This window comes from Ictidomys tridecemlineatus, unplaced genomic scaffold, assembly GCF_052094955.1.
Source record: "Ictidomys tridecemlineatus isolate mIctTri1 unplaced genomic scaffold, mIctTri1.hap1 Scaffold_154, whole genome shotgun sequence".
NCBI lineage: Eukaryota > Metazoa > Chordata > Mammalia > Rodentia > Sciuridae > Ictidomys > Ictidomys tridecemlineatus.
The window spans coordinates 419,620-430,556 of NW_027521353.1; the positions used below are offsets into that span (position 1 = coordinate 419,620).

General features: G+C 33.7%; 1 pseudogene across 1 annotated transcript; it reads right to left on the reverse strand.

Moving 5' to 3' along the window:
* Nucleotides 1–273: 273 nt before the first annotated feature.
* LOC144372732 (protein lin-7 homolog C-like) lies at nt 274–10,594 on the reverse strand (annotated as a pseudogene). Its single transcript, XR_013432636.1, has 5 exons — nt 10,558–10,594; nt 7,332–7,450; nt 7,160–7,231; nt 4,874–5,083; nt 274–4,147 (listed from the first exon to the last, which is right to left on the reverse strand). The product of XR_013432636.1 is annotated as a protein lin-7 homolog C-like (transcript).
* Between the last annotated feature and the right edge of the window lie 343 nt (nt 10,595–10,937).

Consider the following 10,937-nt stretch of genomic DNA (forward strand, 5'->3'; position numbering starts at 1 on the left):
TGCATCTTTCTAAGGGCTTTACAGATAATGGCAATAATGGCATAACACTTATAGGCACACTTATTATAGATGACAGATGAGGGAACTAAGGAATGAAGAACTTAGTAACTTATCTAACATTCACAGTACTGTCAGAACGGGGATTAAAATCATCAAAGCTGGTGCCCACAATGTGTGCTGTCAATCACACACCACACTGCCTCTCTTGAAAAAGCAGAAATTTTCCTTTAGTTACATTTTATGAAAGACAAAGCAAAATATAGAAACTTGAAGTTTCATTTAGGCAATCTCCATGAACTGTATTTTTACCTTATGCAAAATTATTTGATAACAGAGTTCAGAAACACAACTATTTCTAATTGTATCATTTTTTCAATTCCAAAGAACAAGGTCATAACACATACAAATTTATTTTATATAAGCTTTAGAATCAGAATTAAATTCATAAATGAAGTCATCTGCTGAAAAATTATTATTTTACATCCATCTTGGAGAAATATTATCTTGAACTAAAAAAGTAGAAACATATCATTTGCCAGTATTTTAAAAACCATGTCCAGATACAAATTAGTTCTAAAGTTCTTGTAAAGCAATGAGAAAGCAAGTGACTTGTTTTTCTCCATTATTTAACTATTACTATAATAACCTTTAAAGAAACAACAGTAATGAATTTTGGACAATAAAAACTGTAAAACCAGACTGCTGGCAGAGGAAACAACAAACTGTAAGTTAAAAAAATTCATAAACATACATTTATTCAGGAAATACAATTACTAGAGTCCTTAATATTTCAATGATCATTCCACATTATAAAATATTCAAAACATGTATTCTTTTAAGTCTATACCAAGTCATGCTGCATTCTTTCCAGATAAGCCATGCTATTTCTTCTACTACATGCTATAACATCCATTTTAATTGTAAACAAAGTATTTGAGCCAAACTATTTAAATACTTGACATGAAAAAAATAAAACATAAACTAAAAATTTAGAAGAGGAGGAAAATGACAACAAAACAAAATAACTCCCTACATATCTGAATCATCAAACTTTTAAAGAACTAGGACACTATAATCTATCATTACAGTAAAAGATAGAGTGACCATATTAAGATAGTATGTAATCATGAATTACAACATTTCTCATCTGTAATTTTAAGCTGCTTTTTCAAAGAATAAACACTATCTTTGTAAGTTTTAAAGCAAAAGGGGCAGAAAGATTAAACATTAAAAGTTTATATTTAAACTACTAGTTTTTTAATAAAAGAGAAAAGGTAGACTATTATTAGTTTCCAAATAAGAAATGCCAAGTATGTTTTATGCCTAAATAAATAATATAATCAATCAGCATGTAGCTACGAATTGAAGTATTCTATTCTGATACTTGCAAATAGAATTAGCAGTTCTCATCCCTGGATGTCCCTTAGAACCATCTAGTATGTTTTTTTTTTTTTAAAAAATAAAGAAGTGACCCTGAATTAGTTGTATGGGAGGGGACCCAAGTTTTAATAATTTTTGAGCTCAGCAGGGCTTTCTAATATGCAACTAAGATTCAGAAACACTGAGTCAACTCATTTTGAAGTAATAAGAAAATTTAAAAAAATGTGTTAACATTTGTAATTTACAAATCAAGCACCAATTACATACTTACTTTATGCTTAGCTTTATTCACAAACCATCTATTTACAAGATGAAAATTCCTTCATTTCCTCATCATACTAGACCACTTTTGTGTATCTTTGCTATTGACTGAACCGTTCTATGATAAGATTTAAAATTCTGAGATATACTATAAAAATTGTGTTAATGAAAACAAACTACTGCTACTTATGCTCAACAGCACCAACAGTACCAAGCAAAACTACTGTATTTGGCTCATTATGCTATCTTTATTTTAAGAATTATGAATAGGTGCCAACCCACACAAAGAACAGATTGTGAATTACTTCGAAAGAAAAAAAAAAACTCAGCTTACTTAATTTACTGAGATTCAACACCAAAAAAAAGATTTAACTTGGCTGAAAGTTCGGATACAGCTGAGACATTGAACCAGGAAGCTATAATTTATAAGGAAATGTTGATATATCCTAAAAGCTACTATTAAAATAGGATTTCTTCAGGGTTTATTTACCCTGTAATGCAAGAATACAAGCATAACAATAACAATAACATTTTTATATACACCAATACTTTAATATATTAAGCTCTACAACAAATATCTCTAATAATTTTACAATTAAATTAAGTCTATAATTCTTCTATACTACTTTGGTCCCAACATTTTAAAAACACACCAATTAATTTTGAAAATATACAATTTAACAACATGATCCTATCAATAACAAACATGTTTTTTAGTGGACTACAGACACATTCAACCATGCAATCCAGTGTTAAATACCTAAATGATAAAAAAACAATGCTGTTTGACTTATATTCTGAGAAATCACTAAAAACTGGAATAATCTTTTAAGACTCACAGTGCTCACAAACATGCAGAAAAATGTATAGAAATTTCTATTCTTCCTGAAGGAATATTACAATGCCCACTTTTTAAAATACAGGATTGATAATTATGCCAAACTCTTATTTTTTTTAAATCCATCTTCTTTTAGCATGTCTTTCACAATTTTTTAAAAAAGTACAAACGTTCCTGTGAATTGTGACTGAAAATTAACTCTTTAATTTCAGCTTTTATGAAGAACTCAGTCACAGTCATATACTGATAGATGCCATTTAGTAAAAGAGTGACATCCAGTGGACAAATGACAAAGTAACTTTCAAAATTCCCATTGCATTTGAATCGTAAACAAAGATTGCATCCCTAAATCCAACCATTTTAATATAAATGAGTTCCTACTCAATGTGACAATCTACAGATTCTTATCAAATCACCTCATAATTTTTACAGATCTTAAAACATATCCTCTTTTTCCTATTTAACATTGATTCTTTAAAATGACCTAGTAAGATGTGTAACTCAAGACTAGGGAGGTTATATTTTTCTCCTTTCTTTCTGCTATTTCCCACCACAAACTTACTGGCTCATCTCTAGGCATGGAAAGACCAAACCATGAGAAATGTACTTAAATAAAAATCAAAAGTCTTAAAAAATTTTGCAAGATGAGATCTGAACCTGTTTTTCATTTATACTTTTTGATATATTGTTGACTACAATTAGAAAGGGATATAATCATTAATGCTAATAGTCAAATTACATCCTCTTTCCTCACTGCTTACATATTATGAAATACATATTTTAGGCGATGATTGTTTCAGTGTTTAAAACTCAGTTTTATAAATCAGTATAAATGAATACCCATTATACATGTTCAAATGAAATTAAAAAACTTCCAATATGCTGTGTCATTATCTTACAATTGACTCTCTCTCTCTCTCTCTCTCTCTCTCTCTCTCTCTCTCTATCTATCTATCTATCTATATATAATGTGTATGTTCAAAGTACAAAATGCAGCAATGATGTTAACAACAACAGGGTAATGGAGTGCTATAGGTGAGACTGCCATATTTAATTTCTTGGAAATCTGTAAAGAATTTCAGAGGTTAAAAAAAATATATAGTAAGCAAAAAAAAAGTTGGAGAACTGTTAAATTTTAAATAAGTAGCCAGATGAAGAAAACATTCTTTTTAAAAAAGATTAAGAATGTAAAAGTACATTTTAATATTTAAAAAGCATTTTTAAATATCTATAACAACTTTATGACAAAAATCTGCATTTGAAAAAGGTCTGTAAAAACAGCAGGACAGAATTGCCCTCAACACCTTTTACTTTTTCTTGTCAGAAAAAAAGTGTATGCATCTCTAGAACCATAAATGATGTTAAAATAGGCATTTATAAAATGGCAAGGAGGATTTCAAGGGAAGTTTGTATTTTTTTGTTTTTTACAATTATTGGCATTTTGGCCATTGTAGGTCATAAGTAAAACTTCTCTAGCTAAAAAGCAAAATTAAATATAAAGTTTTAAATGTATTAGGTCTGTTGCCTGTGTTTTGCAGATCTCATTTTTTCAAAGCGTGACTCCATTTCTTCTAAGACTTTGGGTTTATACCGTACTACCAATTTAACCTTTCCTTGGGCTGCTTTCAGCAGTTCTACAGCTTTTTTGTGATGTTCTCCTTCAATGCTCTGGAAAAAGTGCACACACACAATTGATACTTAGGTTTTGAGAGTAACAACAACTACAAATATTTAAAATTAAGTAAAGAGGGTCTTCATTGCATCAATTCACACAAGATTTGGCACATTCAGGGCAGTATAGCTATAGAGATACTGAATCCTTTCAATACTAAATCTTGTTTTATCAGTGTGAAATCCAGTGATACATCAATTCTGCTTACAGTCTCGAAATCATTTTTTAAGTTCCAAGTAATTAGCATTTCAATATACATGTCTTATTACTGCACTATGTCAGAATTTAATCAAGCAACTGCCATTCTATAAAAGTAAATATGATGGTACATTTCTAATTTAGTATACTGTTTTAACTACTGAAGAGTTTAATTATGTAATAAAAATCCCACTAAGCACTGGTAATTTACATTGAAGGGATGCAAACCACATTTAGAGTGCCTTAAAAAGATCACTGGCCTGGGGACAGAGCTCAGTGATAAAGCACTTGACCAGTATGAGCAAAGCTCCCGATTCAATCCCCAGAGCTGCATTTAAAAAAAAGAAATAAACAAAAAACAACCACTGTCCTAAACAGTACTGCCTAGCATTCACTGAAAGCATTCCTAAACTACAAAGTTTATTAATTAATCCCTTGCATGGCATCTTCTGTTTCTATAATCCACAGGCACCCCCAAGTGGTCACAGAACATTACTGCAAATATAAATAAAATTCATCCTCACCACTCCATTAACAGAAAGAAGTTGATTGCCTCATTTAAGGCCCCCATGCCTATCAGCTATTCCACCTGTAATTATTCTAGATATATAGATTGGAGAGTTTTGTTTTTTGCTTCCCATAATATTGAACCCAAGACTCTCTTCTCTTTTGGGTAGCTCAACAACTCGAGGATGAGAATGTCCTTCACTGGTAGCAAATGCAGTAACAGTAGCCTGAAAGAAAATTTTACATATTTAAAATATGTGACCTTTGTTTACTTCATCTCCTTAAAAAAATACCTTTTTTGTTTTATTTTTTGGCAGTGCTGGGAATTAAACCCAGGGACTCATACATGTTAATAAACATGTACTCTAACACTGACGTATATACCTGACCTATCTCACTACTTTTGAGGCATGTTTAAACACACACACACACACACACACACACACACACACACACACACACACACAATCAGAGCTGTACAGTTATAAATAGTAGCTGGATTCATCTTGACAAACTCATGCTGCATGAAATTCAATTTCACTTCATAATCCCCCCTTTCCCCTCTTTTCCTCAATCTCCTTGACTCTCTTTGGCTAATCCATTCATTTATATTTGACTGATTCTTTTTATTTATATATAAAGATAAAATTCCCTGTGGTATATTTATGAATGCATGTAACATGATTTTTAAAGAATGCATTCTGCATTGTGAGGCACATTTTTGATGTGTGGGTATTCATAAATTCACTGGTCATTCTGAGAGGCTAAGCAGAGGTTTTTAATAAATGTAAGTGGAGGCTAAGACACGAGGATTTCGAGTTCAAAGCCAGCCTCAGCAACAGCAAGGCTCTAAATAAAATACAAAAAAGGGCTGGGGATGTGGCTCAGTGGTTGAATGCCCCTGAGTTCAATCTCTGGTACCCCAAACCCCCCAAAAAGAAATAATAACTGAAAAGAATACATATTCCAGGACTATGTATAAAAAAGAATTTTTTAGCACACTCTCATCCACTGTCTAGAACTTTTGTGTAGTTCCATGTGCAGAGCTTGACAAGCAGGCTTGCTGGGCACATAACATTTAAACAGGAATATTCTACCCTAATGCACTAACAGTCCGGAGCTTCAAGGCCAGATAGCCTGGCATTTGTGTAAAATACACCATACCTATAACAACCCACACAGAGTTGTCCTTATATATAGTCATTTTGGCTGCTATATTCTTTGTATACTCTTTGTACCATACACAAAATAAATAATACATCAAGAATTGTCTCTATATTAAGAAAAGCAGGCACATGTATAGCCAACATGAATATTTTTTGTTGCTCTAGCAAACTATATAATTACAATTAAAAAAAAACCCACAGAAGATATAATAAAGCCATATCCTCTTTAAATTCTAACACAAAATTAAGATTTTCCTGTTTCATTATGTTTTTAAAGTTAATCAAGGAATCTGGTACCATTTTTTCATGCTGGGTCAGGGTACATGAACAAAGGTGCAAGGGGTAAGAAGAAAATCAAGACTTATTTGAAGACCCAAAAAAGCACTCATATCCTACCTAACAGAACTAAGGCTCAAAAACTAAATAAGCTGTGAAGGTTATACAACTCAGGTATAAAAAATAAATTTCTATTTTCTACTCTGATAAACCATATCCACAAGTTTAAGTATTTGTATTCAATAGAGAATCCAGTCTCTCCTTTTGGAAACCAGGAACTCAATCAAAATAATCTGCAATGATTAAAAGTCTAGTATGTCATATACTACTTGAATTAACATATCTTCCCAAGTAATACACAAAGAAATAATGTATTATGAGGGAAAATCTGGTATGGAAAAGCACACAAACTCCATCTTCAGCCCTGAAGAGGTAGCCTACTACTGACATTATACCATATTTGCAGAGCTAGGGTAAAGGACAAATCAAATAACCCTATTCTACCATTTACTCTTTGTGCGGTGGTTTGAGACAAATAATCTAATCTTGATACTTTCTCATCAATGAGAAATTCATCCTCAATTATAAAATTGATGCTATTTTACATGTAAATATGTTGTATATAACACAATTATGTATTTCATATGTATATAATTAATGTATGTGAGAGCATTTTCAATGCCTTATCTAAACTACATACAGTAATAAAAATGTTCTACTTCTTAGTACTTGGGAAGCTTGGTATAATTTGAATGATATTATGTTAGCTTACAAAATAAGCTTACTATAAATCTAATAATTGTATATTTTCAACCTCTAATTTATGAAGAATTCTCACTTTTGGCAAATAAACAAATTTACCTTTGCAGTTGCATAAGCTCTCACTTCAGGATTGCTACTGATATCTACAGTTTCATAGACATGTTCATATACCTGCAAAACATAAAAGTTGTTATATTTTAAATCTTGGAATATATCATGTTTGATTTCTCTGTGAAGTTAAATGTATTAACTTTTAATCATATTTACTCACCTCTCTTACAGCATTGCAGAACTCACTTTGAAGGACTCTTTGTAAATCCTGAAGTTTCTGTGGTGGTACCTGTCCACTCCTTTGTAGTTTTTCCAACATTTCAATTGCTCTACAAATATCTAGAGTTAAACAAACACATACTAATAGATAACTTTCTCTAAGGATTCTTGAAATACCTATGTAACACTGTAAGAATTAGGATTAATTCCCCAAAGGACTAACAGTATGTAGAAAATAGAGGGGGTAAAACAAAGCATCTGTGTTTTTGTATGAGAAAGAGGAGATCATTCATGTACACATTGAGAACAGGAATGTAAAATCTGAGCACATTAAATTTCACAGATTTTAAAATTTCACATGTTACAGAAGCATAGTTTAAAAAATAATTGAGAGACAGACAAACTGAATATAAACTACTAAATGTCACAGAAAAGGACTGGGGCTCAGATGTGACAGATATGTTAACTGCACTGCTTCAAAAAAGCCAGTAGTAATATTGGGAAGTATTTAAGCAATAAAAATTTACTTAATTATCATATTAGTAACCAAAGCACTGAATAGCAGACCATGTGCTAGTGAAATCACTGGTCATTTCCTAAAGATAAACATGATATATGCACAGATATGAACTATTTAATAATAGATCCAGTTAGTGGCTAGGACACATTTAAATTAAAAATAAACTGAATAAAATTAACTGATTTGTTTTCAAGTTAGGATTGTTAACACAATGTTTTAATTCAGACAATTTCAATCAAATACGTAGTTTTAAAAATAAAACATAAAAACCAGCTATGTAATTCTGTTCTTCATACTAGTTGTGAGACCTTGAACAAATTACTTAAACTCCTTGTTTCTCAGTGCCTTTCACTGTAAAATGCAAATAATACACCTGCTTCATAAAAGGCATTTGATGACCAAACCAAATAATATTTTTAAAGAGGCTTAGCAAACATAAATATAATGTTACACTGGCATCAGTCTTAAAAAATATTAAGGGGTTGCATACATTTATACAAATACATTAAGCATGTTAGTTAGTCAATTGTCATTGAGAAGTGTGGGGATGTGTTTTATTAAGAAATACTACAAGATTCAAAGTCATGTTCAACAATTAATGACAATATCAGTTTGATTTTTTCTTACCTGTTTTCATACCTTTGTGAATTAAGTTTTGATGATTTAGAAGGCACTATGTCCCCCCCCCACCTCCCACTGCTATTACCAGGGATTGAACACATAGCCTTAAACATTTGAGGCAAGCACTCCACCAATAAACTACATTCCCAACCCTTTTTGTTGTATTTTGAGAAAGGGTCTCACTAAGTTTCCAAAGCTGGCTTTGGACTTAGGATCCTCCTGCCTCAGTCTCTGCAGTAGCTGAGATTACAGACATACACTACTGTGCCCAACTGGCACTCAGGATCTTGATTACATGCACTGATATTGTACTATAGTATTACTGGGAGTTATTTGTTAACAGAGTTCTGAGATAATTTAACTTTCCTATGCTGCTGAATAGAACCACTTATAATTCATCCCTACCAAGGTGCTGAAGAGTCTACTGAAGAATTTAAAAAAAAAAAATTCAACAACAAAAAGCAAAGACAACTACCAAAACTAAATGCTAGGGGATGAAGTTCCACATTTTGTACTGCATTTAAAAATACAAGACTGCCACATGTTAGAATTCTACAACTAACTACCTTTAAAAGAAAAACACCTACTTCTGTTAGCAGCAACAGATCTATTCCTTTCTGCAAAGCACATTGCCATTGTGCTCAGGAAGAAGATGTCACCTTTGTCTTAAGCCTATCTTAGAAAGTCTACTTAGAGAAGCTACTCTTCTGTTATAAAATTATGCTTCAATAAATGGACTGATGGGCTGTAGAGAAACAATCTTATTTATAAAAAAAAGACTTCCAAATGAGGAATGCCATAACTAACAATCATATGTGCACATTTGTTTGTGGGAAGGGATAAGGAAAGAGGCTTTTCTAAATACAATTCTAAAAATGTATCTTCTTCTTAAAGAAGAATATTGAGACTGTAGTTTCAAATGATAATATGTGCAAAATAACTTTAATCTACATTTTATGCTGTTTACCAACAGTGCTAAATTTTTTGTGGTACTTCTTGAATGATAATTTTTAAGTCAGGCAAGTTATACACACCTGTAGTCCTGACTACTTGGGAGGCTGAGGCAGGAGGATCTCAATTTCAAGGTCAGCCTGAGCTGAGACCTTATCTCAATAAAAAATAAGGAGGGCTGGATATATAGCTCAGTGGTAAAGTATCTCTGGGTTCAATCCCCAGAATGGTAACAAAACAGAACAAAAGAAGAAAAAAAAAAAGAAAGAAAGAAAAAGAAAACTTTTAAATGCTTGTGTGTCAAAAGCGTGTTTGAATTGTCTGAAATAAAGGATTTGGGGAAGACAATGGAGCGTTCAAAATCTTAATATCTGTATTTTGACTCTCTGGTCTGTAACTACACAGCAAACTAGGTTTTATCTTTGTTAACAGTTTCCTTCAAGAAGCAATCAACTAATCACAGTTTGCAATTGTAGGGTGTGTAAAAATCATATATATATGATCGCACCTGCCAAGTGTTTCACAATCTACCACTACTTCACATAAGTTACATAACAAGCTTTCCAAGATCAAATCAGTAGGTTTGTTTTGAAAATCATCCTTGTGCCTGAGAGGGGTACCAACGCTAGGAAATACCAAATTACGAATGCAAGGGAGGCTGTGGTAAAAGTAACCAAGAAAGGAGGGCGAGTTCTTGTGGAAAAGTGCCGTGTGTCTGGATATTGTGCGATATGTGGGTGAAGGCAAGACTTCTAGGTTTGTGCAAGTGTATGTACAACAGTGTAGACGATCCAAACAGGGTGACATGTGTTGTTCTGGTTTACAGATCTCTAAACGCCGCATCTGCTGTGCCCACCCAGAGGGTGGGTGTGCGGCGTATGTCGGCAAACGTGAGCAGATTGTAATTAACTGTGCTACGCCCCGGGACAGTGTGTGTGAACACACAGGGGTCTAGCGAAGAGTCAAAAATTCTTAAGCGCCTTCCACCGTGTGAATGACAGCGACGTCAGCGGCCGCCACTGCAAGGAGCAGGCAGGTTCAGAGTCTGAGCCTGGGCAACCTCTCCTTCTCTCCAGTGACACCGCACTTCCTCATCCCTTCCACCCACCTCGGTGGGGACATCGGCCGCACTCACCTCTCTACAGGTGTACAGGTTCTCCCAGCGCCGCCATCTTCTCCCTTAGCAATATAGAACGACAGGAAATGACGAAAGAGAAGCTGCGGTAGGCGGAGCCTAGCGAGAGCCAGAAGGGCGAGGGTTGACCGGTATCGCGAGATCAGGAAAGACAAATGCTCACTCCGCAAAGTACTTTACGGGGTACCCTTTCGTAGTGTGGGTTGAGACTGTCGTTCTTGCGGTCGCCAGAATCTCAGATTCCCCAGGCCTCCCAGATTGAAAAGAACTTTTCCCCTGCCTCCTGCTCCCTGCCCTGGCTTCGCGCCTTTCCCACCGCTTGGAGCCGTTTGTAGATGAGTCACATTCCATGGATTCTACTTCCAGGATTGAGGACTGCT